At 44.2% G+C, this 16,012-nt stretch overlaps 1 non-coding gene across 1 annotated transcript; it reads left to right on the top strand.

The window, feature by feature from the left end:
- Positions 1–333: 333 nt before the first annotated feature.
- Positions 334–471, top strand: LOC114817293. Its single transcript, XR_003765154.1, has one exon. It is a non-coding gene; the product is annotated as a small nucleolar RNA SNORA7 (small nucleolar RNA).
- Positions 472–16,012: the final 15,541 nt, after the last annotated feature.

Below are 16,012 nucleotides of genomic sequence, written 5' to 3'. Positions count from 1 at the left end.
TTAGACTGTAAGACTGTAGACTGTAAGCCCGTCAAACGGCAGGGACTGTCTCTATCTGTTGCCGACTTGTTCATCCCAAGCGCTTAGTACAGTGCTCTGTACATAGTAAGTGCTCAATAAATACTATTGAATGAATGAATGAATAAAGATAACACTGTATCCATCATATTTCAGCCTTTCCCTTCTCCAGTCCATTCTTCACTCTGATGCCTGGGTCATTTTCTTAAAAAACTGTTCTACCCTCTTCTCAAAAATATCCAAAGGTTGCCCATTTCCCTCTTCACCGGGCAGAAACTTCTGACCATAGGTTTTAAGGCATTTCATTGGTACCCTCCCATCTCAGGATCACACCTGGAGAGTTTCCAGTACACTACCAGTCCTGACTATGGGAGGGAAAGTCAAGCAGTGGCATACCCATTCCATTCCTAGCTTGGGCAGTGGCTAGTGAGTGGAAGGCAATCTGCTACAAATCAAAACTCATTTGTGCTGGGCAAAAGTGGCAAGGGAGAGGGTCAAGGGCAGAAACTCAAGTTTACTGCATGGAAGGCAACGGTAAACCACTTCCGTGGTTTTACCAAGAAAACTATGGACACACTACCAGAACGATTGCAGCTGGAGGTGGGGCATTCTGGGAGAGAAGTGTTCTTGGAGTTGCCATGGGTCGGAAACGACTTGGCAACATAAAACAAGACAAGATAACCTCCCCTACTGCTTGTCCATGTATTCTCCCCCTTAATTCTGGCTCTCACTCTTAGTCCCTCTCAAACAAACCTTGTACTCCTGCCTCAAAGTCCTTTCCCCTCCTCAAATCTGCCAGACCACAACTCTCCCCAAGAGAGAGAAAATCTAAGATGCAGAACATTTCAACAAATAACTGATTATTGAAAAATCTCCTTGTGGACAGGAAATGTCAGTTTTGCTTCTGTTGAACTTTCAAAAATGTGTAGTACAGAGCTTCATAGTCAGGTGTTCAGTAAATTCCAGTGATTTTAATTTTGACCCATAATTGTTCTCATGAACATTTTGAACATTGACCTTTTCTCCTTAACAGCACTATAATTGAATAATGCAATAGGCTGTAGACTGTAAGCTCACTATGGATAGGCACTGTGTCTACCAACTCTGTTGTATTCTCCCAAGCGCTTAGTACAGTGCTCTGTATGCAGTAAGTGTTCAATAAATATGATTGGTTGATAGAGAATTGAGGCTCGGTCTGCTAGAAAAATGACAGAGAACTGTAACATATGCCCACGCCCCAACCGAATTGCAGAAAGCCACTCCCAAAGCTATCCCTGGGTTTTTACAGAAAGCCATTCCCACAGCTATCGCTGGGTTTATACTTGGGAATAATCCTCCCCCACCTGAGACACTTGGTTTCTTTTCTCTCTGTGATCTCATTCTTGAGATTTAACATCTTACATAGACTCAGGGCTCCAAAGGTGGTTTTGGATAAGCCTAAGAACTTGAGACAAGCTACATCTCACTTAAATGACACAACAACAATAAACCGTGCTGGCTCGGACCTATCCCGAAGACCAGAATTTTCCAAACTAATTAGCATCAATTACCTCCCTCAGCAAAGCAGGCATTTAGGTCTCATGATGTTGCTCGGGGGCTATATGGGGCTGTTTTCTCAACTGCTGGCCTGTTTGTTTATCTCGGGGAAATCTAATTTTTTGTCCTTGGGACTAGAAGTTAAGCTGCTTAACCACTTCGGGAAAAACAGATTCCAGTGAAAATTTTTAGATTTAATACTGCAGTGAAGAAGAATTAAGATTTTTTTTAATTGCACAACGATCGACCTGCAACTAGTTCACAGGACATCCGAGAACTGCTGGGTAGCCATAGATGAGTGGGAGCAAGGGAGCTGAACTTAGTGAACAGGGCAGAGTTGAAGGCATTTATTTTTGCACGGAGCTAAGAGAGTGTTTACTTTCTACAGGCAAAGACAAGGCAACTATCAAAATAATTAACATGGGCATTTTGACTAAAACTCATGTGTTCAAAATTACTAGCCACCGTATGGAATTGTGTGAAGCTAACTGCTCAAAAATAGTATTTGATCTGTCTCATTTATGGACACTTATGTGTGTCTCTTTGCAGCTTTTTAGAAAATTTAGTTTGGATCAGTAATCGCATTTCCGCAATTAGTGTACTGTCAAGGGACCTCACGAGAGAAGAAAAAAGGTTTCATCAGCAGAGTTCCTCCCAAGGTAGCTATAGTTCTCTGGCATTCTCTTTTGGGAAAATTTCCAGCTTTCATTTCTATTTCTTCTTTCTCCCAAACCCCCCTAAGGTGGATGATAAACAGAGAGGAAATTTTTAAATACACTAAACATTTGCACTATTGATTTGCTCCCAAATGCCTTAATGGTTAATCAATTAGAATATTTGTAGTTTGAAAACCTAATCCCAAGTATAAAGAACATAGTAGAATTATTTCGAACCAACCTAGGACTTGCATTAGATTCATATTTTATTTTATTTATTTGATTTTATTTGATTTTATTTATTTTAACCAGTTCCAGGTGGGTATACCAAAATATATATTTTTGTTCTGAAAGGGGGCATTTGCCTCAAGAGTTGGTGGTTGACACTAAATAAATAATGAATAAAAGAAGCACCTGAAGGGAGAGTGGTAGATGATTACACAATGAACATCTGTATTTGGGGGATTTAAAAATGACTGCCTGGACTTGTTTAAGCAAAGTGAAAAATGGTCCAAGTAATAATTCCTTGGAATTCTCAGGGTTTCCCCTAACAAATAAAAAGGTCAAACGATTGTCGAATATTATCAAATGTTTAGAAATTTTAATTTGACTAAGCAACTGCATCTCTGCAGTTAGTGCACTGGCAAGGAACCTCATGAGAGAGAAGAAAGATTTCATTAGTGCTGAAGTGCTTAGTACAGTGCTCTGCACACAGTAAGCACTTAATGAATACCATGAAATGATAAAAGGGGTACAGAGCCAGAGTCTAGGTCAGTGCCGCCCTTCCTGGAAGGGTGTGAAGTACATAATGAATCTTAGCCTCAAGCAATGAATAGAGCAGTGGAGTGTTGGGAGATGACTTGGACAGACAGACCAGCCCACTGGGCAGTGATGGGAGGGAAGCAAACATCAGATTTTATGGGACAGACTCGAAGGAGTAGGTCCTGTAAGAGACAAACCCATTAGAGAGCAGGGATCTAGATTTACACATAAACAAATGATGAAGAAAGGGAATATCGCTCAGACAACAGCTTTTACTGAAGTGTGGTCTAGTGGAAAGTCCACAGGCTTGGGAGGGTGGACCTCGGTTTTAATCCCGGCTCTGCCGTTTGCCTGCTTTGTGTGACTATGGGCAAGTCATTCACATCTTTATGCCTCAGTTTACTCATCTGTAAAATGGAAATTAGATACCTGCTCTTCTTCATACTTAGATGCTGAACCTTGTGAAGGACAAGGACTGTGTCCAACCTGATTACCTTATCGAACAGAAACTCCTCAGCAGCATGGCTCAGTGGAAAGACCCCGGGTTTGGGAGTCAGAGGTCACGGGTTCGAATCCCGACTCTGCCACTTGTCAGCTGTGTGACTGTGGGCAAGTCACTTAACTTCTCTGTGCCTCAGTTACCTCACCTGTAAAATGGGCATTAACTATGAGCCTCACGTGGGACAACCTGATTACCCTGTATTTACCCCAGCGCTTAGAACAGTGCTCTGCACATAGTAAGAGCTTAACAAATAACAACATTATTATTATCCGCTCTAAGATGCTCAATCAGCTCTCTCATCTATCCCCCACTCCAATCCAACCTGCACATTTGGATCCTCCAACACCAATATATTTATTGGCCTTCAGTTTTACTTCTCTCTCCATCAACATCTTGCTCATACCCTCCATCCTACCTGGAACTCCCTCCCCCTACATATCCAACAGACTACGACTCTTCCCATCTTCAAAGTCCTTCTAGGATCATATCTCCTCAAGGAAACCTCCCCTGACTAGTTTCGTCTCCCTCTTCTCCTTCCCTTCTGTATTACCTATTCATTTGGATTTGTACCCCTAAGAACTTCGATACCAACCCCTGCAGTACTTATGTACAAAGTCTTAGACTCTGCTGCTTTCCCTATTTGAAGTTTATTTTAATAACTGTATTCCCCACTAGATTGTAAGGTCATTGAGGGAAGGGATTGTGTCTACCAACTTGCTGACCCCTTGCCCACACACTCCCTTTGGCCTGGACGTCCTCCCCCTTCATCTCATGCAGAACATCACTCACCTTACTTTCAAAAGTCCTACTGAAATCACATCTCTTCCTTCCCCTATTCCCTCCTCTTCCTTCTACACTGCCCTCCCATTTAGATCTTTATCCCACCATTAGCCCCACAGCACTTATATGCTTGCATATCTGTATTATGCTTTAATGGGAATCAACATGGAAAGAGCCCAGGCCTGGAATCAGAGGACCTGGGTTCTAATCCCAGCTCTGCCACTGGTCTGCTGTGTGACCTTAGGCAGGTCACTTAACTTATCTGTGCCTCAGTTGCATCATCTGTAAATTGGGAATTATATCCTACTCTGTCCTACTTAGACTGTGAGCCCCATTTAGGACAGACACTGTACCCGGCCTGATTATCTTGTATCATCCCCAGTGCTTAGAACAGTGATTGACATACAGTAAGCGCTTAACAAGTACCATAATTATTACTATAATTGTTACCTCTGTCTCCCCATGTAGACTGTAAGCCCCTTGTAGGCAGGGAATGCATCTACCAACTCCATTGAATTATACTCCCCCAAGTGCTTAGTACACTGTTCTGCACATAAGTATCAATAAATTCCACTGATCCATTACTACTGATCACCCACTGAGTGCAATGCACTGTGCAAAGTGCTGAGGAAGGAACAACAGAAGTCCAAGATGTTTTCCCAACCCATAAGGACAAATAATTCATTGTTCAGTTTAATACATATCCTAGATAAGCAGCATGGCATAGTAGATAAAGCGCGGGCCTGGGAGTCAGAAGATCATGGGTTCTAATCCCGGCTCTGCCACTAGTCTTCCGGATGATGACCTTGGGCAACTCACTTCACTTCTCTGGGCCTCAGTTACCTCATCTGTAAAATGGGGATTGAGACTGCGAGCCCCAAGTGGGACAGGGATCGCATCCAACCCAATTTGCTTGTATCCACCCCCGTGCTTAATACGGTGCCTGGTTTAGTGGAAAGAGCACTGACTTGGGAGTCAGAGGTCGTGGGTTCTAATTCCTACTCCACCACTTTTCATTCATTTCATAGCATTTATTGAGTGCTTACTATGTGCAGACCACTGTACTAAGCGCTTGGAATGGACAAGTCGGCAACAGATAGAGACAGTCCCTGCCGTTTGACAGGCTTATAGTCTAATCGGGGGAGACAGGCAGACAAGAACAATGGCAATAAATAGAGTCAAGGGGAAGAACATCTCATAAAAACAATGGCAACTAAATAGAATCAGGGTGATATACATCTAATTAAACAAAATAAACAAAATAAATAGGGTGATAAAGATATATACAGTCGAGCGGACGAGTACAGTGCTGAGGGGGTGGGATGGGAGGGGGGAGGAGGAGAGGGAAAGGGGGGAGAAGAGGGTTTAGCTGCGGAGAGGTGAAGGGGGGGTAGAGGGAGCAGAGGGAACAAGGGGGGAGCTCAGTCTGGGAAGGCCTCTTGGAGGAGGTGAGTTTTAAGTAGGGATTTGAAGAGGGGAAGAGAATTCGATTGACGGAGGTGAGGAGGGAGGGCATTCCAGGACCGCGGGAGGACGTGGCCCGGGGGTCGACGGCAGGATAGGCGAGACTGAGGGACGGTGAGGAGGTGGGCGGCAGAGGAGTGGAGCGTGCGGGGTGGGCAGTAGAAAGAGAGAAGGGAGGAGAGAAAGGAAGGGGCAAGGTGATGAACAGCCTTGAAGCTTAGAGTGAGGAGTTTTTATTTGGAGCGGAGGTTGATAGGCAACCACTGGAGATGTTTAAGAAGGGGACATGCCCAGATCGTTTCTGCAGGAAGATGAGCCGGGCAGCGGAGTGAAGAATAGACTGGAGTGGGGCGAGAGAGGAGGAAGGGAGATCAGAGAGAAGGCTGACACAGTAGTCTAGCCGGGATATAACGAGAGCCTGTAGCAATAAGGTAGCCGTTTGGGTGGAGAGAAAAGGGCAGATCTTGGCGATATTATAAAGGTGAAACCAGAAGGTCTCGGTAATGGATAAGATGTGTGGGGTGAACGAGAGAGACGAGTCAAAGATGACACCGAGATTGCGGGCCTTAGAGACGGGAAGGATGGTCGTACCATCCACGGTGATAGGGAAGTCTGGGAGCGGACCGGGTTTGGGAGGGAAGATGAGGAGCTCAGTCTTGCTCATGTTGAGTTTTAGGTGGCGGGCCGACATCCAGGTGGAGACGTCCCGGAGGCAGGAGGAGATGCGAGCCTGAGGGAGGGGGAGAGGACAGGGGCAGAGATGTAGATCTGCGTGTCATCTGCGTAGAGATGGTAGTCAAAGCCGTGAGAGCGAATGAGTTCACCGAGGGAGTGAGTGTAAATGGAGAACAGAAGAGGGCCAAGAACTGACCCTTGAGGAACTCCAACTGTTAAAGGATGGGAGGGGGAGGAGGTGCCTGCGAAGGAGACCGAGAATGACCGGCCAGAGAGATAAGAGGAGAACCAGGAGAGGACGGAGTCCGTGAAGCCAAGGTGAGATAGGGTATGGAGGAGGAGGGGATGGTCGACAGTGTCAGAGGCAGCAGAGAGGTCAAGGAGGATCAGAATGGAGTAAGAGCCATTGGATTTGGCAAGAAGGAGGTCATGGGTGACCTTAGAGAGAGCAGTCTCGGTAAAGTGGAGGGGAGAGAAGCCAGATTGGAGGGGGTCCAGGAGAGAATGGGAGTTAAGGAATTCTAAGCAGCGATTGTAGACGACTCGTTCTAGGATTTTGGAAAGGAAGGGTAGTAGGGAGATAGGGTGATAACTGGAAGGGGAAGTGGGGTCGAGATCGGGTTTTTTTTAGGATGGGGGAGACGTGGGGATGTTTGAAGGCAGAGGGGAAGGAGCCATTGGAGATTGAGTGGTTAAAAATAGAAGTTAAGGAAAGGAGGAGGGCAGGGGCGATGGTTTTTATAAGGTGAGCGGGAATGGGGTCCGAGGCGCAGGTGGAGGGGGTGGCACTTGCAAGAAGGGAGGAGATCTCCTCTGAGGATACTGCAGGGAAGGATGGGAAAGTAGGGGAGAGGGTTCGTGGGGGGGAGGGGAGAGGGGAAGGAGTGACTTTGGGGAGCTCAGACCTGATTGTGTTGATTTTTGTGATGATGTAAGTGGCCAGATCACTGGGGGTGAGGGATGGGGGAGGGGGAGGAACAGGGGGCCTAAGGAGAGAGTTAAAGGTCCGGAACAATTGGTGGGGGTGATGGGCATGGGTGTTGATGAGGGAGGAGAAGAAGTTTTGCCTGGTGGAGGAGAGGGCAGAGTTAAGGCAGGAAAGGATAAATTTGTCACCTGTGTGACTTTGGTCAAGTCACTTAACTTCTCGGTGCCTCAGTTACCTCATCTGTAAATGGGGATGAAGACTGTGAGTCGCATGTAGGACAACCTGATCACCTTGTGTCTTCCCCAGTGCTTAGAACAGTGCTTGGCACATAGTAAGCACTAAACAAATGCCATAATAAGAATTATTATTAAATGCTTAATAAATTCCACAATTATCAATTATTATAAGTGATGACGATAGATATAAATACATATATGTGCTAGGGGTGGCTGTTGGGTTGATGAAACCTAGGCAGCTGGTAAATTTTTCAGGGAAGACAAGTTGGAATGGGTAGAATATTAGAGGAATTTTGCAGGCAGACTGAAAGCTCATTATGGGCAGAGAATCCGTTTGCCAACTCTGATATATAGTACTCTCCCAAGTGCTTACAACAGTGCTTTGCACACAATAAGCACTCAGTAAATACAATTGATTGGCTGAGGTCTGGGCAGATTATCAGGGAAGGGAACCCAGACTGTGGGGAGACAGCATGAGCAAGCAGACGCAAGCAGGTGAGATGAGTAGGATAGCATTAGGAGGGGAGTTTGGGAGGAGCTGAGACACAGAGAAGAGGTGAGAAGAGTTCACAAGTAAAATGGAAAGTGCTGGGGGAGAATCTTGAAGATGGTGATGAGGAGATTTTGTTTGCTGTGGAAGGAAGCAGGCAGGTTTTGGAGGGTTTTAAGGAGCGGGAAAGAGTGTTCTAAGTGACATTTTGAGGAGATTCAGGTAGCTTTTGTTACGATGTGGTTCCTTTCTGAGCAAAGACACTCTGGTCTGTGAAGCATAGAGGCCCAAAATACAAAAGAAATAATGTCTGCACCCACTACTCAGAGAGAATCCTTAAATATAGCATGAAAGAATACCGACCTGAAAATATATTTTTGGCCACATTTAAGAAAAAGGAATCATGGTTGAATTCAAAGGACATTTATATGTCATTACACATCATTGTTTAGATTCTTTGCTCTTTTTTTTGAGTCCCTATGTTGTAAAGAAAATGTTTAAAGTGTTTAGAGTTCATTCGTAAATGAAAAAAAAAAGTTTGCATGTGAAAACCTACCAGTCTTTCCATGTCACTGTAAGTTCCTTGTGGGCAGAGAACAAAGTGTCCACTTCTTCTGTTGTACTGTCCTCTGTTCAAACACTTAGTACAGTGCTCTGAACATAGTAAACACTCAATAAATGTCATTGATTTATGTGTTTTTTATGTGTGGGTCTCCCATAGCCACTTCCAGAGTTCACAAATCTCCTCTTATGACTTGTCTGTAAGTTGGTAGAAATGGATTTCAATGAATGCTTCAATTTTAAAGTTAAAAAAAAAGGGGAAGTACACAGCATATTTTCACTTCTCTTTAACTGAAAATGGCAGAAGCAGTTTAAAAATAAACTATAGACTAACAAACGCCTCTGTCTAAAATATTACTAATAATGCAAAAACAGAAGTGACAACTGGCTGGCACTTATTGTAGACAAGGATTTGCTTCTCTAGAAAGATGGGTTAAGCAATTGAATGGGTAACAGTTAAGCAATTGAACTAACTGAAGCTCTCTTTCTGTGTTCATTTGATCAGTCACTCAGTAGCATTCACTGACCATCTGTATTCAGCCATTGTACTATGAGCCGGGGAGAGAGCAATAGAAGTAGTAGACATGACGTCCCTGTCTTCAAAGAGCTCAAAACCGAGTCGGCAGATAGAAGGGGCAGGGTGGGACTGGATTAGACTGTAAAGTCAATGTGGTCAGAGAATGTGTCTAATAATAACTATGCTATTTGTTAAGTGCTTACTATGTGTCAGACACCACTAAGCGTTGTCAACTCTATTATACTGTACTCTCCCAAATGCAGTGCTCTGCACATAGTAAGTGCTCAATAAATACAAATGAATGAATGAAAAATGGATTTAGATGTCTATGTAACCACTTAAATAATAGAGTATGTAACATATGTACTCTAAATTGCTACAGGAGGTTATGAGGACAGCACAAAAATGCTTAAGTGGCCATAGAGTGCTCTGCGCGTGTGCTCAATAAATACCATTGATTGACTGATTGATTTGGAGAACTATTATCTCAGAAGAGAAATGAATTGGGGAAAGCCTCCCAAAGAAGCCGTGATTTTAGAAGGGTTTAGAAGACGCAGTGAACTGTGATCTGGTGGGTTTAAAGAGGGAGTTCTAAGCAGGAGGAATGCTGTAAGAGCAAGAGTTGGAGGCAAGAGAGACAAGGATGAGGCACAGTCACTAAGTTTGAGAGGATGAAGAATATTAGCTGAGGTTTAGAGGGAGAAGAATGGATGAGAAGGAGAATGCTGATTGAGTACCTAAAAGCCATAAATCAGGAGTTTCTGCTTAATGAAGAGAGGAATTGGTAACCATTTAAGATTTTTGAGGAGTGTGGGCATATTTGGGCAGAGCGAAGATTTAGAAAACTCTAGAGATACAGCATGGTCTAGTGGAAAGAGCATAGGCCTGGGAGTTGGAGGATTTGGGTTCTAATCCCCACTCTAACATTTGCCTGCTGTGTGATCTTGGGCAAGACTTAACTTCTCTGTGCCTAGTTACCTCATCTGTAAAATGAGGATTAAGATTGTGAAACGCAAGTGGGACATGGACTATGTCCAACCTGATTAGCTTGTATCTATTCCAGCACTTAATAGAATGCCTGGTACATAGTAAACACTTAAAATATACCATTAAAAATGATCTGGGTAGCAGAGAAGTATGGACTGGAGATGGGAGAGACTGTAGGCAGGGAGACCAGTGAGTAGGCTGATTGAAAGAAGAGAGCCCATCAGGTCCTGGGTTTGATGTCTGGACATCCTACCAATCCCGAACCAAAGGAGTTAAACTATGATCAAACATGGCATCAACTCCCTGCTAGCCCTGTGATGCAATCTGATGCCATCCAGGTGCCCGCTCCTCATGTGTGGCCCACTGAGCCAGGCAGTGGCTAACATGCTCTCTCGTCTTGACCTTGTCCCTTCCTTGGACCACTGATGGCCCCAAGAGGCTTGTCGGTTTTCTTAAGTAAGCAAATACGAGGCTTCACACAAGTGTTTCAATCAATCGTATTTATTGAGCACTTATCGTGCTCAAAGCACTTGAAAGAATACAGCAGGGTTGGTGGACACATTCTCTGCCCACAGTGAGCCCACGCTCTACAGGTGGGGACAAGCATGAATATAAATAAATTAGGGGTATGTACATAAGTGCTGTGGGGTTGAGGGAGAGGTGAATAAGAGTTAGGGCAACACAAAAGAGAGTTGAAGAAAAGAAAAAAAAGACTTAGTCAGGGAAGGCTTCTTAATGGAGATGTGCTTTCAATAAGGTTTTGAAGGTGGGAAGGGTAACTGTTGGACATGAAGAGGGAGGATGTTCCAGGCCCGAGGTAAGATGTGGATGAAAAGTCAGAGATGAGATAGACAAGATGGAGTTACAGTGCGTAGGTTGGCTTAGAGGAGTGAAATGTGTGGGCTGAGTTGAAGAGCAGAAAGGTGAGGTAGGAGGGGGAAAAGTGATTAAATGGTGCTTTCTTTGAGTGTCGGTGGAAAGGTGGTTTTTTTTTTTTGCTTCCCATGTTCTGGGCTGACATAGAATGGACTTCAGGACCAGAGGAGCTAGTACAGAGTCACTTGAGTTGCTGCCACTTTATTGCTTTGAAAAAGTAATAATAATAATTATTATTATTATGGTATTTGTTAACTGCTTACTATGTGCCAAGCACTGTTCTAAGCACTGGCATAGGTACAAGGTAATTAGGGTGTCCCCTGTGGGGCTCACAATCTTAATCCCCGTTTTACAGATGAGGTACCTGAGGCCCAGTGAAGTGGCTTGCCTAAGGACACACAGCAAACGGTAGTCAGGATTAGAACCCGTGTCCTTTGACTCCCCTCTCTCCCTGCCAGAGTGGCCCCTCTGTGACCTGATCCAGGAGTGGAAACTGTATGAACATTCATCTCCCTTCACCCAGTCTGGAGGCCTCAGAGGTAACTTTCCTCAAACAGCCAAGAGCGCTCCTGCTTCCTCCCCCTCCCACAGTCCCATGTAGTAGTAGTGTTGGGTGACAACAGGAGCAGTTCTCTGCCATCAGCTGAAAGATGAAAGTTCTTTGCCATCAGCTGTGGTGACCTAGGCCGGGGTCTTGCCTGCTGTCAACTCCCCTCCAGCTCCACCCACACACACTTCAGTTTAAGACGAAATCATGCATACGCCCGCAGTCAACCTAGGTGCTTTCCTGATTAGCTTCATGGAAATTCCCTCCTCCCTCTTTGCCGGCGCCATCCCCTGCTCGCAAGATCAGTTGACCCAGTAATTTAAACTATGAGAAGATAAATCATTAGCCGCTAAAAGTGTACATCTGCCACATAATCTTGATGAAATTCAACTAAATAACGTTTGGTAGAGCCAAATGTGCCAACCCCTCGTGGACCATCCCATCACCACTTGATTGACTTCCGACCAACTGAAGAATCAGAGAAATAGAGAACAATTGTTTTCTTCATAAAGTTTTTTCTGACTCATTGCCATGTTACTTTTGTATTATGCATAACGGTGGAATGAGTAGATAGGGTCGGTAATCCTTGAGCCCTGAATGATCATAACCTCCATTTATGGCACTTGAAGTTGAGGACGTAGAGCAAGAGTAAGAGACAGGGTTCCTAACTCAGGGAGTTTACAATCTAGTGGCCACAGCCACATTTGATTATTTGGTGCTTTTTCCGGAGTTAGATAATCCAGAGAATTGAATTATTTCTTATAATCAACTAAAATGTCTCCTGCTTTCATTTTAAGCCCCTTTCCTCTTTGGCCACCTATGACATGAGGAACAGCTCATAGGCTCAAACCCCAACCTATAATCCTCGTCACTTCCTCCCAGGCTTTCTTTGATTTCTAGGTATCTTTTTTTAAAGTATATTGACTATTCATCTTTCCATCTGCATTGCCTATGTACTTGGGTGTGTACCCCTTAACCACTTTGATAGTCCACTCTCAGCCTCGCAGCACTTATGTGCCTGTATTAAGTATATCATATACTATGTGCATTAATTTATTTTAATTTGTCTCCCCACTCTAGACTGTAAGGTCCTTGTGGGCAAGGATCATGGCTGCTGAGTTTATTTTACTGTACTCTCCCAAGTCCGTTGTATAGTGCTCCACCTATAGTAAACACTCAATAAGGAGAAGCAGTGTGCCTAATGGAAAGAGCATGGACCTAGAGTCAGAGGACCTGGGTTCTGCCAATTGCTGTGTGACCTTGGGCAAGTCACTTAACGTCTCTCAACTGTAAAATGGGCATTAAGTACCCATTCTCTCTTCAACTTAGGCTGTGAGACCCATACAGGACAGGGACTGTGTCTGACCTAATAGACCTGTACCTACCGCAGCACGTAGAACCAACTAAAAGAAAACCCCTGCTTTCATTTTAAGTCACTTCCCTTTGGGGGGCGCCTAGGACATGGAAAAATCTCATAGGCTCAAACCCCAACCTTTAATCCTGTCACTCTCTTCTAGGCAACACTTGACAAATACCATTAAAAGAAAAGATGGATTGTTGACCCAAGTTGGGCATGGTACACCGATAAGGTGAAGGTTTGTGCAGTCTTGTGGAAGATGTATTTCCTAGCTTTTGCCTATCTTACTCCTGTTACCTTTTAAAAGAGAAGCAGCATGGCCTAGAGAATTGAGAATGGGCCTGGAAGTCAGAAGGACCTAGGTTCTAATCCCAGCTCTGCCATATGTCTGCTGTGTGACCTTGGGCTCATTACTTCACTTCTCTGTGCCTCAGTTACCTCATCTGTCAAATGGAGGGTAAGACTGTAAGCCCCATGTGAGACAGGGACTATGTCCAACCTAATTTGCTTGTTTCAATCCCAGTGTTTATTACAGCACCTGGCACATAAGCAGCACTTAACAAATACCACCATTGTTAGTATTATTATTATTATTACTGCATTGCTGATTCAAGTCCTTGTTTTTGTGCCTAGTAAATCTAAATCTATTTTCATTCAATACGTGTGGGGCTTGCTTCTTGTTTTTGGTTGCCTGTCTTACTCTTTTGGTCCCTTTTACATTACCTCTATTTTTGAGAGCCTGTTTCCCCATTTGCCAAAGTCAATAGGAATTCCTTCCTAGACTTACAGTATGCTAGCAATCTTTCATAATCATGATCTGACTTAGCTGTCTCCACCTTTCAGTTATTCTTTACTCTCCACGGCAAATCTAAGGATTATTAGTGTCACTATTTTTGAAGTGGTCCAGAATTAGCACTTGGATGACTTTTTAGAGGTAGGGTCCATACCAGTTCATACCTGGGCTGAAGGGAACCTACCAAGTCTACCTGAGTTTGGATTGCATCCTTGGTGGTTGCCCATCCACCTCCACATCAAACAAAAACTCCTTACCATCAACTTTAAAGCACTCAATCACCTTGCCTACTCCTACCTCACCTCACTACTCTCTACTACAACCTAGCCCACACACTTCACTCCAATGCTCACTGTACCTCGATCTCAACTATATCACCACTGACCACTCTCCCATTCCTGCCTCTAGCCTGGATCACCCTCCCTCTTCATATCCTACTGACATATACTCTTCCCACTTTCAAAGACTTTTTGAAGGCACATCTCCTCCAAGAGGCCTTCCCTGACTAAGCCTTCTTTTCGTCTTCTCTCACCAGATTCTGCATTCCCCTGACTTACTCCCTTTATTCCCTCTCCCAGGCCTACAGTAGTTACCTACATATCTGTAATTTTATTTATTTGTATTAATGTCTGCTCCCCCACTAGACTGTAAGCTCACTGTGGGCAGGATTGTGTCTGTTGTAGTCTTATATTTTGCTCTCCCAAGTGCTTAGTACAGTGCTCTGCACACAGTAAGCACTCAATAAATATGACTGACAAAAAAACCCCAAAATACTTAGCTCTGCAGATTCCACCTTAAGGCTTTGTTTTTCTGTAAAAATGAAGGTACTAAAAGGTACTAGTAGCAATTTTCATAAGGTTTAGCTAAGAAGTCAGATATTTTGTGACATTAAGATTCTGCATGCACTTTATCTTACAACTATTCAGTGGGGTGTTGAATTCACTCCTGAATAATGAGAACCCAGAACTGACCCATTTCAGCTCTGGGTCAGAGCTTCTGCTTCCTTCAGTAGGAGTCGAAGCAAACAGCTAATATCAAACACTTTCAGTATTGGTTAGTATCCTTATGATGGCAGGTTAAAATGAAGGGCTATGACCCAAAATCCCCAAGTCCCAAAATGGTTTGGCCTTTTTAATTTGAACAATAGGGAAAGGCGCTCAGTGAGGGTGCACTCAGCAGTGCAGTCTCAAGGGGAACCTAGTTGTTCATTTTTCCTATCAATCAATCATGTTGAGAGCTTACTGTATGCAGAGCACTATACTATTCAATCGTATTTATTGAGCACTTACTGTGGGCAGAGCACTGTACTAAGCCCTTGGAAAGTACAGTTTGGCAACAGATAGAGACAATCCCTACCCAACAACGGGCTCGCAGTCTAGAAGACGGAGACAGACAACAAAACAAAACAAGTAGACAGGCCTCACTACCATCAAAAAAGATGAATAGAACCATAGATAAATGTACATCATTAATAAAATAGAGTAATATGTACAAATATATACAAGTGCTGTGGGGAGGGGAAGGGGGTAGAGCAGAGGGAGGGAGTAGGGGCAATGGGGAGGGGAGAAGGAGCAGAGGGAAAGGGAGGGCTCAGTCTGGGAAGGCCTCCTGGAGGAGGGGAGCTCTCAGTAGGGCTTTGAAGAAGGGAAGAGAGTTTGGCGGATGTGAGGAGGGAGGGCATTCCATGTCAGAGGTTAGAGGTGAGCCAGGGGTTTTCAGCAGGACAGGCGGGAACAAGGCACACTGAAGAGGTTAGTGGCAGAGGAGCAGAGTGTGTGGGCTGGGCTGTAGGAGGGGAGAAGGGAGAAGAGGTAGGATGGGGCAAGGTGATGGAAAGCTTTGAAGCTCTAGCACTTGGGACAGTACAATATAACAGAGTTGGTAGACAGGTTCCCTGCCCACAACAAGCTGAGAGTCCAGAGGGGAAGACAGCCATTAATATAATTTACAACTGTAATAAGTTACAGCTATGAAATGGCACTGGGAGGACTGGGATTGTTGTAATAGGTTTCTGAATGGTTTGTTCTCCAAAAAATATGAGATTGACTCATTCTCCATTTCAGCTTCTTTAAGAAAATATTGTGAAAATCTGATGTTCTTTTGCAAAAATGGGAGGTCCCGTTTTTAAGAGGTGAAAAGAAGCAAAATATCTTGTTTGCAGTTTTAATGATCAATTTACTAGTTAATCAATCAATGGTATTTACTGAGCGCTTGCTGAATGCAGAACACTGTCCTAAGCACATGGGAGAGTACAATATTAACAGAGTTGGTAGACCTGTTCCCTGCCCACAATGACAAGCATACAGACAAAAGAGTTAATGGCACTG

Source organism: Ornithorhynchus anatinus, chromosome 1, assembly GCF_004115215.2.
Source record: "Ornithorhynchus anatinus isolate Pmale09 chromosome 1, mOrnAna1.pri.v4, whole genome shotgun sequence".
Classification (NCBI taxonomy): domain Eukaryota; kingdom Metazoa; phylum Chordata; class Mammalia; order Monotremata; family Ornithorhynchidae; genus Ornithorhynchus; species Ornithorhynchus anatinus.
This window is presented reverse-complemented; position numbering and strand designations above follow the sequence as displayed.